The 17,105-nt window shown below is 38.3% G+C and overlaps 1 protein-coding gene across 2 annotated transcripts in view; it reads left to right on the top strand.

The window, feature by feature from the left end:
- LOC122796262 (C-C chemokine receptor type 4-like) overlaps positions 1–17,105 on the top strand; it is a 418,095-nt gene that overhangs the window by 168,129 nt on the left and 232,861 nt on the right. For both annotated transcript variants that reach the window (XM_044064594.1, XM_044064593.1), the window contains 2 exons: positions 6,572–6,672; positions 16,148–16,248. The gene's annotated coding sequence lies outside the window, so the exon portion shown is untranslated. The remainder of the gene's footprint in view (positions 1–6,571; positions 6,673–16,147; positions 16,249–17,105) is intronic.

Raw genomic sequence — 17,105 nt, 5'->3', positions numbered from 1 at the left:
AATGTGCACTTCAGTGAAAGTGCACTTTCACGAAATCCGATGCACTGAAACATGATACAGTGGAGATAAGGAAATATATCCTTTTCCATACTGTAGTATGACCTCAGAGTTGGTATATTTAAGTAGAGGGGGTATGGGGAAACTAAAGTAGACCTGTTTATACATACTAGTCCTGCTAACACATGTTAAGCAAGTGTGTTTGTACTTTCCATATTTAACATGGAGAACTGAGGAGCACAGATATGACAGTTGTCATGGCAATGACTGGGGGAAATCAGAAGAAGCTGAAACTTGAGATAGAAGGAAAAATAGTGGTAACAGCTTCAGGTATCAGAGGTGATTGAGAACAAGGGAGGCCTGACTGAGGAGGCCAACGCTAGACTCAGAGGGGTTGTAGCCATCTAGGACAGAATGTCATAGGTACCATGTGACAGAAGGACGCCAAAGAAGCTAAAAAGTAGGATATACAAAGCAGTGGTGCAACCAATACTACTGTATGGTACAGAAACTTGGACAGTGAAGGCAGAGGTGTTGAGGGGGCTGTGAAGATGAAGTGCCTAAGATGGGTGGTAGGATGCACACTGTGAAACAGTAAAAGAAGAAATTAGGATATCAGAACAGAAGCTAAAGTGGCTCCAATTGCTAAGAAGGCCAAAGAGAACAGATTATGGTGGCATGGGCAGTTGTGTAGGAAAGCAGAAGACAGTCTGGTGAAGAAGAGTTGGAATAGTCAGGAGGAAGGCAAGAGGGAGTCCAGGAAAGAGATGGATACAGTATGTGATAGAAGACCTCTTACAGTCAGTCATGACTGTCAAAGAATGTAGGAGAGGGGCATGTACAAAATGGAACAAGAGATTTGATGATGATGATGGTGATGAGGATGATGATTTGTCTGCCTATTGTTATACTGGACAGGATTATGATGTACAAATGAAAGATCATGAAGGAGGTTGCGTGTGTTACACAATGCAATGTATTTGTCTGTCTAGTGTTAAAACTACTTAGTATATTAATTAATTAATTAAGTAAGTAATTAATTAATTAATTAATTAATTAATTAATTAATTAATTAGGCAAAGAAAGTTGGGAGGTTGTGAAAAGGCATTAGACAAGTGGCATACAAGATAATATTGGAGGAGTTCACATGTCATGGCTTAAAGCAGAGAGCTCTACATCACAGAGTTCTACAAATGATGACCACTGTTTGCTGAGTTCAGACATTTACATCTTTGGAAATGCATGTCTGTAATAGTACAGTGGAGTACATTGGTACATTTAAAACATTAAAATGCAAAATCATAGGTTTAAACATTCCTTCGACAGTCATTTAATCTAACCAATCTGGAATGCACTAAAAAACAGCAAGCATGCCACAGTCCATCTGTATAAAAAATAATCATGAATCAAATAACATACCTGATTAACCAGAATGGAGGAGAACAGTAGCAAACATAATACAACAAAAAGCCAAATGCACAGAGCTTACATAAACTAGGATATGGCCGCAAAATAAAGCAGCAGCCCACTGTTTTTTTTTCAAACTGTGACAGTAAAAGAAAATAACCTGGGATGCAAACATACCAGAGGATATAATCCACAGAACAATATATCGCCTATCAGCAGTACCATTAAAATGCGTATGTTTCAGACATTTAATAACGGAACCAGCAATGAAGGAGCAGACTTGGACCTGATTGTAATATGGAATAAGAGATTTCAGTTCTGGAAATGAGCAGAAACTTAGGGACAGATTATTATCATCTTAGCTACAAAGTTAAATGCTTCAGAAATGTTTGAGATGACACCAGGTCTGAATCATGGAACAATGCTCAGTTAAACTCTTGTATACAAAATAGGTATGCATCAAAAGTGCCATTAGATGTGTATGGTGTCTAAAGCAAATACAATAAATAGTAAGAAGAGAATCATCATGATTACACTCCTTCAATACTCCACAAAGACCACTTCAAAAAAAGCAAAAAAAGTCCGCTGGCTTTACCAAGAAGGGATAATCCTCCGATTGAATGTACCACAAGTTGTGGAAAACAGAAGCATAACCAATAGCACCAAAGCAATGGATAAAAACTCCAGTACCACTCGACAGGAACCAAGTAAAAATATTTTAATACAAACGTTACAGCCACAACACAGAATCGGGATTGAGCGCGCTTTCATCTACTATAACTCGACTTCATCAGAATCCAGTGCATAGATTATTCAACTCCCTTAAATACTAGCTAAAACTTGAAATAATTGTCTTCCACAACTTGTAGTAGAATCATCATGATTCACAAAATGTTGGCATCAACTTTTAATGCTCTACTTATGAAACCATAGACTAGAATCTAACAGCACTTCTAAATTATAAAGTTGGAAATATAGCTTTAATTTCCTCTTAAAATGGTAATCCTTGTGACTTTCAAAATCACTTCCAAGAATATATTCCTTCAGATATGAAATTTCTATGAATGAGCAATTTGGATGTGTATTCCTTCCTCTGTTATGGCAGCCAGCAAAAACACCTGCATAAAAGAGTTGCTCTTTGTCCTTTCGCAGAAGATATACTCCTGAAAGAAGTCATCCAACTTACAAGGCAATCGGGTCTGCAGAGATTCATCCTAGAATTCTTACTGAACTGAATGAACAATGTAGTAACTACTGCTGCACTTAGTACTTCTCAGAATGGGTGCCAGGTGTCTGAAAACTAAGAAAGGATCAGTCTGATACATTACTTTTCAATAAAAACTGAACAAAATCAAATGGAAACTACAAAATTATCAACCCGTCTCAGTTTGACCTCAGTGACAGAAAAATCTATACTGCATATTGATTTCAGTGGAGTACAGGTCAAAAAGCGGAGTGGATGCTTAGTGCATATGATGGGTGAAATAATATATTTTATATATATTTATATATCTATACTATATATATATATATATATATATATATATATATATATATATATATATATATATATATATATAGGTACATGGACATTGTTTATCTAGAATTTAACAAGAAATTTGTTATTCTGTCATATGAAATGTCAGTATAAAATTAGCTTTAAAATATTTCTGTTGATAATAGACTACTTAAAAGGGAATTTGAAAACAGTACATAAAATAATTGTATGTGGAGTTAAATAAGTAAAAAAAATGTTTTTCTACACATTGTTTTGAACTATTGAAACCTTAAGTTTGTATCTGTATAATAACCTTTACCTGAATAGTTGTACTAATGTAACTTCTTGGAGCTTATCTCCCCGGGACTCTACTGAAAATGGACATGCATCCAGTTAGACCATACTGGTCAACAAATGTAAAATAAATAAATAAAGTAAACATACATACAGTCATACAAACACACACACACACACACACACACACACACACACACACACACACACACACACACACACACACACACACAATCATATGACACCTCTTGCAAAACTGCAAACAAAAATAATCTCTTTCCTTAAGATTCTGGAAGACAAATGCAGTAATACTCAAAACCCACAATGAACTTTTTCTTGTGACTAGTGGTTACAATAGGGGACAATGAATAATCCTATTAGTTCCTTCTGCTGGCCTTCTCCCAAATGGCTACCTTGCTATATTATTTTGCATCCTTCCACTAACCTTACGAATCACCCATTTACATATCTTAGATTTCCTTTGAACTAATTGTAATATTCTAACAATATTATCAATGTTGCCTTGCCTTGCCTCTCATTGCCTCTCACTGCCTTTCCCTTCCTTGTCTCTCACTGCCTTTCCTTCCCTTGTCTCTCACTGCCTTTCCTTCCCTTGTCTCTCACTGCCTTTCCTTCCCTTGTCTCTCACTGCCTTTCCTTCCCTTGTCTCTCACTGCCTTTCCTTCCCTTGTCTCTCACTGCCTTTCCTTCCCTTGTCTCTCACTGCCTTTCCTTCCCTTGTCTCTCACTGCCTTTCCTTCCCTTGTCTCTCACTGCCTTTCCTTCCCTTGTCTCTCACTGCCTTTCCTTCCCTTGTCTCTCACTGCCTTTCCTTCCCTTGTCTCTCACTGCCTTTCCTTCCCTTGTCTCTCACTGCCTTTCCTTCCCTTGTCTCTCATTGCCTTTCCTTCCCTTGTCTCTCACTGCCTTTCCTTCCCTTGTCTCTCACTGCCTTTCCTTCCCTTGTCTCTCACTGCCTTTCCTTCCCTTGTCTCTCACTGCCTTTCCTTCCCTTGTCTCTCATTGCCTTTCCTTCCCTTGTCTCTCACTGCCTTTCCTTCCCTTGTCTCTCACTGCCTTTCCTTCCCTTGTCTCTCACTGCCTTCCCTTCCCTTGTCTCTCACTGCCTTCCCTTCCCTTGTCTCTCACTGCCTTTCCTTCCCTTGTCTCTCACTGCCTTTCCTTCCCTTGTCTCTCACTGCCTTTCCTTCCCTTGTCTCTCACTGCCTTTCCTTCCCTTGTCTCTCATTGCCTTTCCTTCTGCACATGTAAGATATATGCTGCCCCTTTATCCGTTGCTCAGTTTATTAGGCCCTGTCACATCCTGAATCTTTCTCTGTAGTTAACCCATCCCTTCCCTTCATACTGCCATCTCTGGGAATTTGGTCCATTTTTCTAGAAATCCGTAGTGCATGTTACCTGCATTCCTTATTTTATTTATTTATATTTCTATATGTTGTTAACAATGTTAACCCTATTTGGGCAAGGTCCATTTTCAGAGAAACCTTAGAGGAAGAAGTTGCCATATACCAAGTACATCAAGAAGACGTCGCAATGATGTGTGGATTTGGTATTTTATGAAGCAGATAATACAGGCAATCAAACAAAGCATTATGGGATCAAATAATAAGGAAATGAAAAAAACACAGCTGGCTATAACTCACTAACAGTAGTTCCTAACATATACTGTGTCTATGACTACTGTTCAGACAAGTGTGTTACTGAAGATGCTAACCCTTTCAGCACCAGACATGAATGTAGCAGCTTTACACTCATTTTTTGTAACTTAAAATTGTGACCGTGATGTTTATTTTCATTCCTTTGATGTTTATTTTCATTCGTTTTGGTGTGCCAGATTATGCAACAATGTCCACTGGAATATCTGTAGTGGCAGTTTTGTATTAATAAAATACCACCAAATGCTATACTTTGGGGAAACTGTAAGAAGACACTTGGTAGAGTACGTAAGTAAGACAATTACTAGGTTATAATACCACATCACTGACAAGGCTCAGTTATTATACAATTATTATGCAATAATGCATCAGCATTTTCTTGAACCCAGGTAGTTTTGGTGTCCCTACTCATAATGTGCAATTCACTGACTAAGAGGTTTGTCCTCCAGAATCAGTAACTCCTACACAACTTACCCTAAATCCAATATAGTCTAAAAAAGTGACTCAGCAAACCTTTACAGGTTCGATGCTTCTCTTTAACATCACTAACAGCATCAAGAACATTATCACAAATTAGCTGGCAAAAGAATAATTTGTTACAGAATGATGGAAAATTAGTTTTCTGTGCTCATAGCTTCATAGAAGGTTACTAGGCTAACGGCCCTGGAGCCATTACTAACCTAGCCATATTTATCCCAATTTGCCATAATCATCGGTGGTTAGGTAAGTGAAGTTCGCAGAGGTAAGGGTCTACGATAGTTAATACCAACTTCCTTTGTCCAGGAGGGACATGGGCGCTGCTCCAGGAGTGAATTTGTGGTCACCCATCCATTGATCTAGGTTGCATTTGAAGAGGGTCAGGGAGGTGCTCTGTTTCACGTGAATTTGAAGCTTGTTCCAGAGAAGTGGCAGTCTCTGGGAGATGTATCTATCTCTCCAGCATGACCTGTTCATGTCAGAGGCTAAGTTAGGATCCCTGGAGTGAGTGACCCTTGTGCAGATTGATTTACAAATGTGTGGCATTTCCATCAGGGCTGGGTATTGCACATGTGCAGACATAATCAATATTTTGTACTCCATACTTTGTTTTGTGTACTCCATTACTTCTGAAGTGAAAAAATTATATCTATGGTAACTCCCACTTAACTAAAATTCAAATCATTGATTATATAAACATATTATATGTCTTGAGTAATTGTATTTAAATACATAAAACTTTTATTAATGTATTTTTATATCCTTGATTTAAGTCTGTGTCCTCAACAGGAAGTTTCAGTCTGTAGTGTCCTGTATCCAGTAAATCCATCTCATTTTTTTTGCCATGGCCGCAATGGATAATGGCCATCTACACCAGCTGATGCATCATTCAGTTATTGCCTCTTAATTCTTTATTTGACTATTATGAAACAGATGCTAATAACAAATGTACTACAGTTATTTTCATTTACTATGTATTTAGTATTCTATAACACTAAATGTTAGACAATTTATTTATATTGGTGTGCCACTGCAAATTATTAGCCCATATAAATTACAGTTCTAATTTTATCTATGTGGAATTGCTGTCCCTTATTCTAACCACTGCATTAACTTTGCATAATATATTTGAATACAAGAGTTTTAACTAATGTTACAAATTCAACATGACTAACAACTACAAGTTCATTCACACTCTTTCTTTTTATCTATATTTCACCAGTGCATTACCCATAACTGATTCAATCTAATTTCCAAAGAATGAAGCTTTAAAGTTTATCTGAGTCAAAACGTATTTCCTCCTCATACTACTGGTGTTTTAAGGTAAGACCCCTGCTCACTCACATTTATGTTGCCTTTAACTGTTAGTATTATTTTTAACTGCTATTCAAGAGCATTGCACTACCCTTTAAATTTAGGAGTCATTTTGCTATACTGTGGTCTTTTTATTTTTTTACTTCAGTATACAGTAAGTTGTTTACTATCTTAATGAATTACAGTCATCTAGTCTTCCTTTCTGAATCATAACAGAATCTCCAAAAAACATAACAATAACGAGGTGAGCCTGTATTTGCAATCTGCTGCTTTATTCTGATCTGGCCAGTAATTCTGATTATTCTTGAGTAGAAAGGTTATATTACTACATTAGCAATAACCCCTTTACTTCATGATAGCAAGTATGTCTTGACAAAGATGCAGTAAAAAAATTAATTTTACTATTCTTTTACTAAAATGCCACTTATGCAACTGGAATATAACAACTGCTATGGTTTTGTTTCATATCTGGTGATATTTGCTATCATTTTATCACCACCTAAACTTCCAGGAATGTACAACAGTCATAGCACATTACATACAAGGCATTTTGTTTTTTGCACAATTCTGCATACATTGTATTGATTTTATAATAACTCCATGTGCATTAAACAATGCTTAAAATTTATACAGTTCCTTCTTATGATGCTTAGGTATTTTTACATCTTATACCCCTTCTCTGTATGTAACAGCCACGGTGGTGCAGCGGTAGCGTTGTTGCCTCACAGCAAGAGGTTCTTCCGTTCGATTCTCGGCTGGAGCCCCTTCTGTGTGGCGTCTGCATGTCCTCCCCGTGGTTGAGTGGCATTCAAAAGACATGCGTAGAATGGGCGTGCCTTTGTTGAAGGTTGGGCATTGAGCTGGCACCTTGGCACCGTAAAAATCTACTGCCAATTATTAGCGGACTGGAGTTCCACTGTGGTGACCCCAAACCAGGAAAAGCCGAAAGAAGAACAAAATACCCCTTATCTGTACGTCACAGATTACCTTCTTCCTGAATGACATACTAATCTAAACACTATATCAAGTGTCACAGGACAATGCTAATACTTGTCAATTTGAGTTCATAATACTATTTATTTTGATGTACACAGACATGTGCAACACTTATATAACCCCATGTTATGAAGAGACATAGCAAAAGCATGACACAAAGAACTGTTCCCTTTATAATGGGCTTCCATGAGTTTCATCTTCAAGAAAATCCATACATGGAGGATATAAAAAGCAAGCACTGTTTTTGTCTCATAGGATAAAGTTAGAAAGAAACCCTAATACACTAGACAGGAGGAGAAGCTCCACATTCTGTGTAGCTTATATCTCATACTGGGACAAAATGTATTCAGGTGTAACAGTAATAGCAACCAGAAACTGTACGTTGAACCTGATCACATTAAGAATCAAGATTCTGGGTTTTGTGACCAGACAGGAAATTGCTTAAGGGGTTAGTAGTGGCATTTAACAATTTTCATTAAAGCAGAGGGGCGTCTACTGGTGCCATCAATTGAAAACTCTGCTTAAGGTAAGTGTTTATGGTGGGTCTATGGACATTTGTTAAGTATTCAATTTATGCTATTCTAAAGATGTGAAAGTGAACACAGATTTATAAATTGTCTCTAGGCTAGCAACCACTAGGGTCCTTACAAGCCTAGTGCACCCCAAACTCATTTGGATCCCGAGTGTAATGGAGGGTGGGCATGGCAGTAAGGAGGTAACTAAGGGATTTGTATGGCGAAGTGTTAGTTAGGATAATACTTTTCTTATTGAAAGCCTCTGTACATAAGGGGCACAGGGGCCAAACCAGGACTAAATTAATCATTTCCCATCAAATGTATTTATTTTTATTTATTTCTCATTTGTTTACCAGGATAGTCCAGATGGACAACTGGTGTCTATTTTCAGTGGAGTCCTGGGGAGAAAGCTCCAGACCTTACAGAAAGTGAATATAATGACAGTGATTGGTTACAAAAGTATAAAATGAGATGAAGAGAAAGAATTTTACAGTAGCATAACAGGAAGCATAGTAGATTAACTGTATACAGAAGTCTTACTCATTGTAGTAGAACATATTGTAACAAAGTATTTTCAGGTGTTAACAATATATGCAATATGTACAGTAAGACAGGTTGTAGCTATATATACAATATGTACAGATATAATTTGTTGTAAGACAAGTTGGTAAAACCCAGAGCATAAGGGAGTAACTATACAGTGTGCTATAAGGTAAACTCTAGGAGTTGGTGTGATTTCAGTGGGGTGGGTTGCAGTTACAAAGGCGGTTACTGTAGAGGTAAGCTTTAAGGAGGTTTTTGAATGCCAAAGTTTGGTTTTGCATTCTGAGGTCTGGAGGCAGGGTGTTCCATATTTTTGCGACTACGCTGGGGAAGAGAAAATCCCCTGAGCTATTTTTGCAGGTGGGGATAGTGATTAATGCTTTATTGCTGGATCATAAGGATCTGTTGGAGGTATAGAAGTTTAAGAGTCCAGATAGGGCAGGAATTTTCTCTGAATACTATATTTGGTGTGCAAGATTAAGTTGGTGGTAGTGAAGTAAGTTGTGGAATTTGAGCCAGTGTAATATTTGTAGGGATTGGCAGTGGTGGGAGCGAGATTTGGCATTATTTGTAAACCCTGCTATATTGTTATAGCATGTAGTAAGTCTGTTTAAGTTGGTTTTACTTATGTTTGTAAGTCCTGGGATGTGTAAAGTAGTGTGGACAGGAGGTGAGTTCTGGCAATGTCAATTTGTGCCTTGGATGTAAGGAACTTCTTGCAGCAATAAAGGGTGCCTAGTTTTTTGTGAACTTTGGAGATAGTTGTAGAGATGTATTTATTGAATTTTAGTTGAGGGTCAATTGTAAGTCCTAGAAGTTTGGCGTCTGATATTGGGGAGATTAGTGTCTTTTTGTTTGAGAGAATAGAGAAGTTGGGGTCACTGGGCTTTGGTTGGTGAAACAACATAAGCTGAGTTTTCTTGGGATTTAATATTAATTGTGCCTTACTTAGCCAATTTTCAATTTCTGTAAAGGATTCTTGTGCTTTTTGCTGGAGGAGCTGGATATTTGGCTCTGAGCAGATAAGGGTTGTGCCATCTGTGTATTGAACTATGTCTGCTTTTGTTGAAGCTAAGTGAAGTTGATTTGCAGATATGTTGAAGAGCAGGGGGGCTAAAATAGACCCTTGTGGGACCCCTAGTGTGATGGGCAGTGGGGGGGGGATAAGGAGTCGAGCCATTTTACAGACTGTTGCCGGTTGCCTAAGTAACTTTGTAACCAGAGTAGGGTTTGTCAAGTTTTTGTTTGAATAGGGTCATGGATGAACTCTGTTTTACATTGGTGGGGAGCCTATTCCATAGTACGGGAATCCTTTAGGAAACATATATGCCTCTCCTGCACATTATGCTTATGTCACAAGTTTAGATCCCTGGATCTAGTATTTATGGTGCTGCTTGTTTTGTGCATGTGCAACAGATCCATCAGGGTTGGGTCTGAAGAAGCCCTGAAGCCAGGCATAGATCCCCTCTCAGTTGCCTGTAGGAGACTGAATACAGAGACAGAGCCATTGGGTGATCAATGTAGGGCAGGGTGTTCATGTCCTGAATTCTCCTGGTGAGAAAGTTTTGTGGACATTCCAACTGATGTACATGTCTGGTTAAGTGCATGCCAAACGGAGCATTGTACTCAGTGATGGGTCAGATAAGGGCCAAGTAGAGTGGCACTGTAACTTCACTGGATCTGGATTCCATACCTTTACCTATAAGTTGGGCAACATAGAATGATATTCCTACTATCATAGTTGCATGTTGGTCAAAGGCCAGATTACTGTCTACATATGTTCCCAGATCACTTAATACTGGGTCAACTCTTAGGGATGTTTTATCAGTGGAGTAATTAACTGGGGTAAACAATTTCCCAAAGGCCATCATAATGTATTTTTTTTTTGCATTGAGTTAAGGCCACAGCTTTGACACCAGTCATTTGTGTGTTTTAAACCCTCTTGAAAGATGCTACCATCTTCAGGGAACCTATAATATTTCCCAATTTACAGTCATTTGTGAATGTGGTGAACCTGATGCCTTGAACATTAGCCTTGATTTCTGAGAAAGAGATGCCAAACAAGAGTAGTCCCAGCACAGAGTCCCGGGGTATTCCACTAGTGAGCGAACACTTGGTGGAGGTGGTCTCACTGATCCTAACTTCTTGTGTCCTGTCTGTGAGCCAACCAGCAATCCAGTGAATTATATAGGGGTTTATGCCTTGCCCAGAGAACCTGTCAACAATGCCTGAGTGAGATATTGGCCAGGTCAAGATAAGCAGTATTTACCCTCATCCATTACCTTGGTGACTCTTTCAAAAAAATCTACCAGGTTATGTAAACATGACATTTTCTTAACAAAGCCAAATTGGGATGGGTCCAGTATCTGAAGGTTTCAGTGTCATTTCAATGATAATTTGTTCGATGGCTTTGCATATTAGGCTTGCTAGACTGATGAGTTTTTAGTTCCCTGGGTAGATTGTTGGTCTGCCCTTGTGGAAGCGAATGATTGTTGTGGTCATCCATTCCTTGGAACATACCTATTTCAAGGCTGTAATTGAAGAGTGCCTCAAGTATTCCTAATAGGTCATGTTTTAGACTGCTTAGAATTCAACTGTGGATGTTGTTGAGACCCACAGAGGTGGTGTTCTTGGTTTTAGCGAATGATGCCAGTACCTGGTCCCTGTTAATACTTGAGGGAAGTATGTTGGGGGGCATTTTACCTGGAGGAGTTGGGGGGAGGGGTGGTGAAGTCTGGGCTGAATTTATCAGCCAATATATTTGCTATGTTGCCCTGATCAGTGAAGGTGATACCATTTGCCACCATTTCAGCACACTGCTGTGTGTTACATTTAAGGTTCCAGATACAACTGAAGAAGGCCTTGTGATTGTGTTTAACCTGCAAGGCTAGCCTGACCTTGTAGTTGGCCTTGTTAGACTTAATCAGACCTCTTAGTTTCATATTTATTTGTATAAGAGGTCACTTTTCTTTAAGGTAGTTTCTCTTCCTGATTTTGGCCATAAGTTTTTTTTTCTTTTATTACATATTCTGCTTAGGTGACAATACTATCAGTGGGGTTTGTTTTTAGTATTTATCTTGAGTTTGCTTCTGGCAGGTATGGTGGTTTCTATGCAGGCATTCACATGTTTCTAATGGTACTCTATGAGTAATTCTGCATAGGTAGCTGTGGTCTTGGGATTAGTGGAAGCCTTGAAAATTTGACAAGCTGTCACATAATAGGATGTAGTTTGCTTTAAAATAGTTCCCAACTGTTGCTGATTTAGCTAGGTTTTCTGGGTTGATTTTTACTTCAAAGGCGATAGCGTTGTGGTTTGACCTCTCTAGTGAGAATGTGAACATGACACAGGTGCAGCACTCTCCCATGTTGCTGAGTACCAGATCCACTTTGTTTGATCACCTGGATGGAATGTGCAATAACTGTTTCAGGGTGTTTGTAATAATAAAGTCTGGGAAGCACACTATATCTGTGAGTTTGTCGCACTGTACATTTCCCTTTCTACAGAGGGGTAGTTCAACTCACCCATGAATAGGAGGTTTGGTTGGGTGGTGAGTGCCTTTAGTAGATTTAGGTAAGAGTTGTAAGACCCTAGCAGTATAGATGGTGACCTGTAGGGAGACATGATATGGTAGGGCCTGTATCTATGGTGATTGCACATGGATGAGTTCCATGGTATCACTCTGACCAACCTGGAGGTATTCTTGTTGATAACATAGATCAAGACACCTCCACCTTTGGCCCCAATGTGTGCTGTTTTTGGTCCAACTGTGCGGAAGATATCGTAGCCTTGCACTTCTGAAGTAATTTCTATAGCTTTAAACCAAGTCTTGGTCACAGCAGAGATGCCTACATTCTACAGAGAAAGGAGGGATTGAAGGGTGTGGAGTTTTTTGTTTAGGGCTCATAGCACTGAACAGTAATACCCTATAGTAGCTTGGAGACTTCTTCACCATGTTGGTAGTTTTATCTTTATGGCATTGTCTAAAATGGCTCTAAGGGGGTGAATAAAGATTTAGGCAATATCCAAAAGCATAATGGAGACTGGAGACAGGAGTAGCCCATTCTTGGAAATGCAATGTGGTCTGTTAATTATGTCTTCCGATGCTGACAGATATTGAATCCCCCTGGAGTGACAGCATATGAAATGTCAGTATAAAATTAGAGTTAAAATATTTCTGTTGATAATAGACTACTTAAAAGTGAATTTGAAAACAGTACATAAACTAATTGTATGTGGAGTTAAATAAAGTCAAAAAAATTGTTTTTCTTCACATTGTTTTTTTTTTTTTTTTTGCAATTGCTGAAACTTTAAGTATGTATCTGTACCATGACATCTTACCTAAATTTATGTTTAAACTGTGTACATTTTTGAACTGCTGAAACCTTAAGTTTGTATCTGTATAATAACCATTACCTTAATAGTTGTACTAATGTAACTTCTTGGAGCTTATCTCCCCGGGACTCTACTGAAAATGGACATGCATCCAATTAGACCATCCTGGTCAACAAATGTAAAATAAATAAATAAAATAAACATACACACAGTCATACACACACACACACACACACACACACACACACACACACAGTCATATGACACCTCTTGCAAAACTGCAAACAAAAATAATCTCTTTCCTTAAGATTCTGGAAGACAAATGCAGTAATACTCAACACCCACAATGAACTTTTTCTTGTGACTAGTGGTTACAATAGGGAATCATGAATAATCCTATTAGTTCCTTCTGCTGGCCTTCTCCCAAATGGCTACCTTGCTATATTATTTTGCATCCTTCCACTAACCTTACGAATCACCCATTTACATCTCTTAGATTTCCTTTGAACTAATTGTAATATTCTAACAATATTATCAATGTTGCCCTGCCTTGCCTGTCATTGTCTCTCACTGCCTTTCCTTCCCTTGTCTCTCACTGCCTTTCCTTCCCTTGTCTCTCACTGCCTTTCCTTCCCTTGTCTCTCACTGCCTTTCCTTCCCTTGTCTCTCATTGCCTGTCCTTCCCTTGTCTCTCACTGCCTTTCCTTCCCTTGTCTCTCACTGCCTTTCCTTCCCTTGTCTCTCATTGCCTGTCCTTCCCTTGTCTCTCATTGCCTTTCCTTCCCTTGTCTCTCACTGCCTTTCCTTCCCTTGTCTCTCACTGCCTTCCCTTCCCTTGTCTCTCACTGCCTTCCCTTCCCTTGTCTCTCACTGCCTTTCCTTCCCTTGTCTCTCACTGCCTTTCCTTCCCTTGTCTCTCACTGCCTTTCCTTCCCTTGTCTCTCACTGCCTTTCCTTCCCTTGTCTCTCATTGCCTTTCCTTCTGCACATGTAAGATATATGCTGCCCCTTTATCCGTTGCTCAGTTTATTAGGCCCTGTCACATCCTGAATCTTTCTCTGTAGTTAACCCATCCCTTCCCTTCATACTGCCATCTCTGGGAATTTGGTCCATTTTTCTAGAAATCCGTAGTGCATGTTACCTGCATTCCTTATTTTATTTATTTATATTTCTATATGTTGTTAACAATGTTAACCCTATTTGGGCAAGGTCCATTTTCAGAGAAACCTTAGAGGAAGAAGTTGCCATATACCAAGTACATCAAGAAGACGTTGCAATGATGTGTGCATTTGGTATTTTATGAAGCAGATAATACAGGCAATCAAACAAAGCATTATGGGATCAAATAATAAGGAAATGAAAAAAACACAGCTGGTTATAACTCACTAACAGTAGTTCCTAACATATACTGTGTCTATGACTACTGTTCAGACAAGTGTGTTACTGAAGATGCTAACCCTTTCAGCACCAGACATGAATGTAGCAACTTTATACGTATTTTTTGTAACTTAAAATTCTGACCGTGATGTTTATTTTCATTCCTTTGATGTTTATTTTCATTCGTTTTGGTGTGCCAGATTATGCAACAATGTCCACTGGAATATCTGTAGTGGCAGTTTTGTATTAATAAAATATGACCAAATGCTATACTTTGGGGAAACTGTAAGAAGACACTTGGTAGAGTACGTAAGTAAGACAATTACTAGGTTATAATACCACATCACTGACGAGGCTCAGTCATTATACAATTATTATGCAATAATGCATCAGCATTTTCTTGAACCCAGGTAGTTTTGGTGTCCCTACTCATAATGTGCAATTCATTGACTAAGAGGTTTGTCTTCCAAAATCAGTAACTCCTACACAACTTACCCTAAATCCAATATATTCTAAAAAAGTGACTCAGCAAACCTTTACAGGTACGATGCTTCTCTTTAACATCGCTAACAGCATCAAGAACATTATCACAAATTACCTGGCAAAAGAATAATTTGTTACAGAATGATGGAAAATTAGTTTTCTGTGCTCATAGCTTCATAGAAAGTTACTAGGCTAATGGCCCTGGAGCCCTTACTAACCTAGCCATATTTATCGCAATTTGCCATAATCATCGGTGGTTAGGTAAGTGAAGTTCGCAGAGGTAAGGGTCTACGATAGTTAATACCAACTTCCTTTGTCCAGGAGGGACATGGGCGCTGCTCCAGGAGGGAATTTGTGGTCACCCATCCATTGATCCAGGTTGCATTTGAAGAGGGTCAGGGAGGTGCTCTGTTTCACGTGAATTTGAAGCTTGTTCCAGAGAAGTGGCAGTCTCTGGGAGATGTATCTATCTCTCCAGCATGACCTGTTCATGTCAGAGGCTAAGTTAAAATCCCTGGAGTGAGTGACCCTTGTGCAGATTGATTTACAAATGTGTGGCATTTCCGTCAGGGCTGGGTATTGCACATGTGCTGACATAATCAATATTTTGCACTCCATACTTTGTTTTGTGTACTCCATTACTTCTGAAGTGAAAAAATTATATCGACGGTAACTCCCACTTAACTAAAATTCATATAATTGATTATATAAACATATTATATGTCTTGAGTCACTGTATTTAAATACATAAAACTTTTATTAATGTATTTTTATATCCTTGATTTAAGTCTGTTTCCTCAACAGGAAGTTTCAGTCTGTAGTGTCCTGTATCCGACAAATCCATCTCATTTTGTTTGCCATGGACGCAATGGATAATGGCCATCTACACCAGCTGATGCATCATTCAGTTATTGCCTCTTAATTCTTTATTTGACTATTATGAAACAGATGCTAATAACAAATGTACTACAGTTATTTTCATTTACTATGTATTTAGTATTCTATAACACTAAATGTTAGACAATTTATTTATATTGGTGTGCCACTGCAAATTATTAGCCCGTATAAATTGCAATTCTAATTTTATCTATGTGGAATTGCTGTCCCTTATTCTAACCACTGCATTAACTTTGCATAATATATTTGAATACAAGAGTTTTAACTAATGTTACAAATTCAACATGACTAACAACTACAAGTTCATTCACACTCTTTCTTTTTATCTATATTTCACCAGTGCATTACCCATAACTGATTCAATCTAATTTCCAAAGAATGAAGCTTTAAAGTTTATCTGAGTCAAAACGTATTTCCTCCTCATACTACTGGTGTTTTAAGGTAAGACCCCTGCTCACTCACATTTATGTTGCCTTTAACTGTTAGTATTATTTTTAACTGCTATTCAAGAGTATTGCACTACCCTTTAAATTTAGGAGTCATTTTGCTATACTGTGGTCTTTTTATTTTTTTACTTCAGTATACAGTAAGTTGTTTACTATCTTAATGAATTACAGTCATCTAGTCTTCCTTTCTGAATCATAACAGAATCTCCAAAAAACATAACAACAACGAGGTGAGCCTGTATTTGCAATCTGCTGCTTTATTCTGATCTGGCCAGTAATTCTGATTATTCTTGAGTAGAAAGGTTATATTACTACATTAGCAATAACCCCTTTACTTCATGATAGCAAGTATGTCTTGACAAAGATGCAGTAAAAAAATGAATTTTACTATTCATTTACTAAAATGCCACTTATGCAACTGGAATATAACAACTACTACGGTTTTGTTTCATATCTGGTGATATTTGCTATCATTTTATCACCACCTAAACTTCCAGGAATGTACAACTGTCTTAGCACATTACATACAAGGCATTTTGTTTTTTGCACAGTTCTGCATACATTGTATTGATTTTATGATAACTCCATGTGCATTAAACAATGCTTAAAATTTATACAGTTCCTTCTCATGATGCTTAGGTATTTTTACATCTTATACCCCTTCTCTGTATGTAACAGCCACGGTGGTGCAGCGGTAGCGTTGCTGCCTCTCAGCAAGAGGTTCTTCCATTCGATTCTCGGCTGGAGCCCCTTCTGTGTGGAGTCTGCATGTCCTCCCCGTGGTTGAGTGGCATTCAAAAGACATGCATAGAATGGGCGTGCCTTTGTTGAAGGTTGGGTATTGAGCTGGCA

Source organism: Protopterus annectens, chromosome 3.part0 (genome assembly GCF_019279795.1).
Source record: "Protopterus annectens isolate FY-2018-M chromosome 3.part0, PAN1.0, whole genome shotgun sequence".
NCBI classification, from domain to species: domain Eukaryota; kingdom Metazoa; phylum Chordata; order Ceratodontiformes; family Protopteridae; genus Protopterus; species Protopterus annectens.
This window is presented reverse-complemented; position numbering and strand designations above follow the sequence as displayed.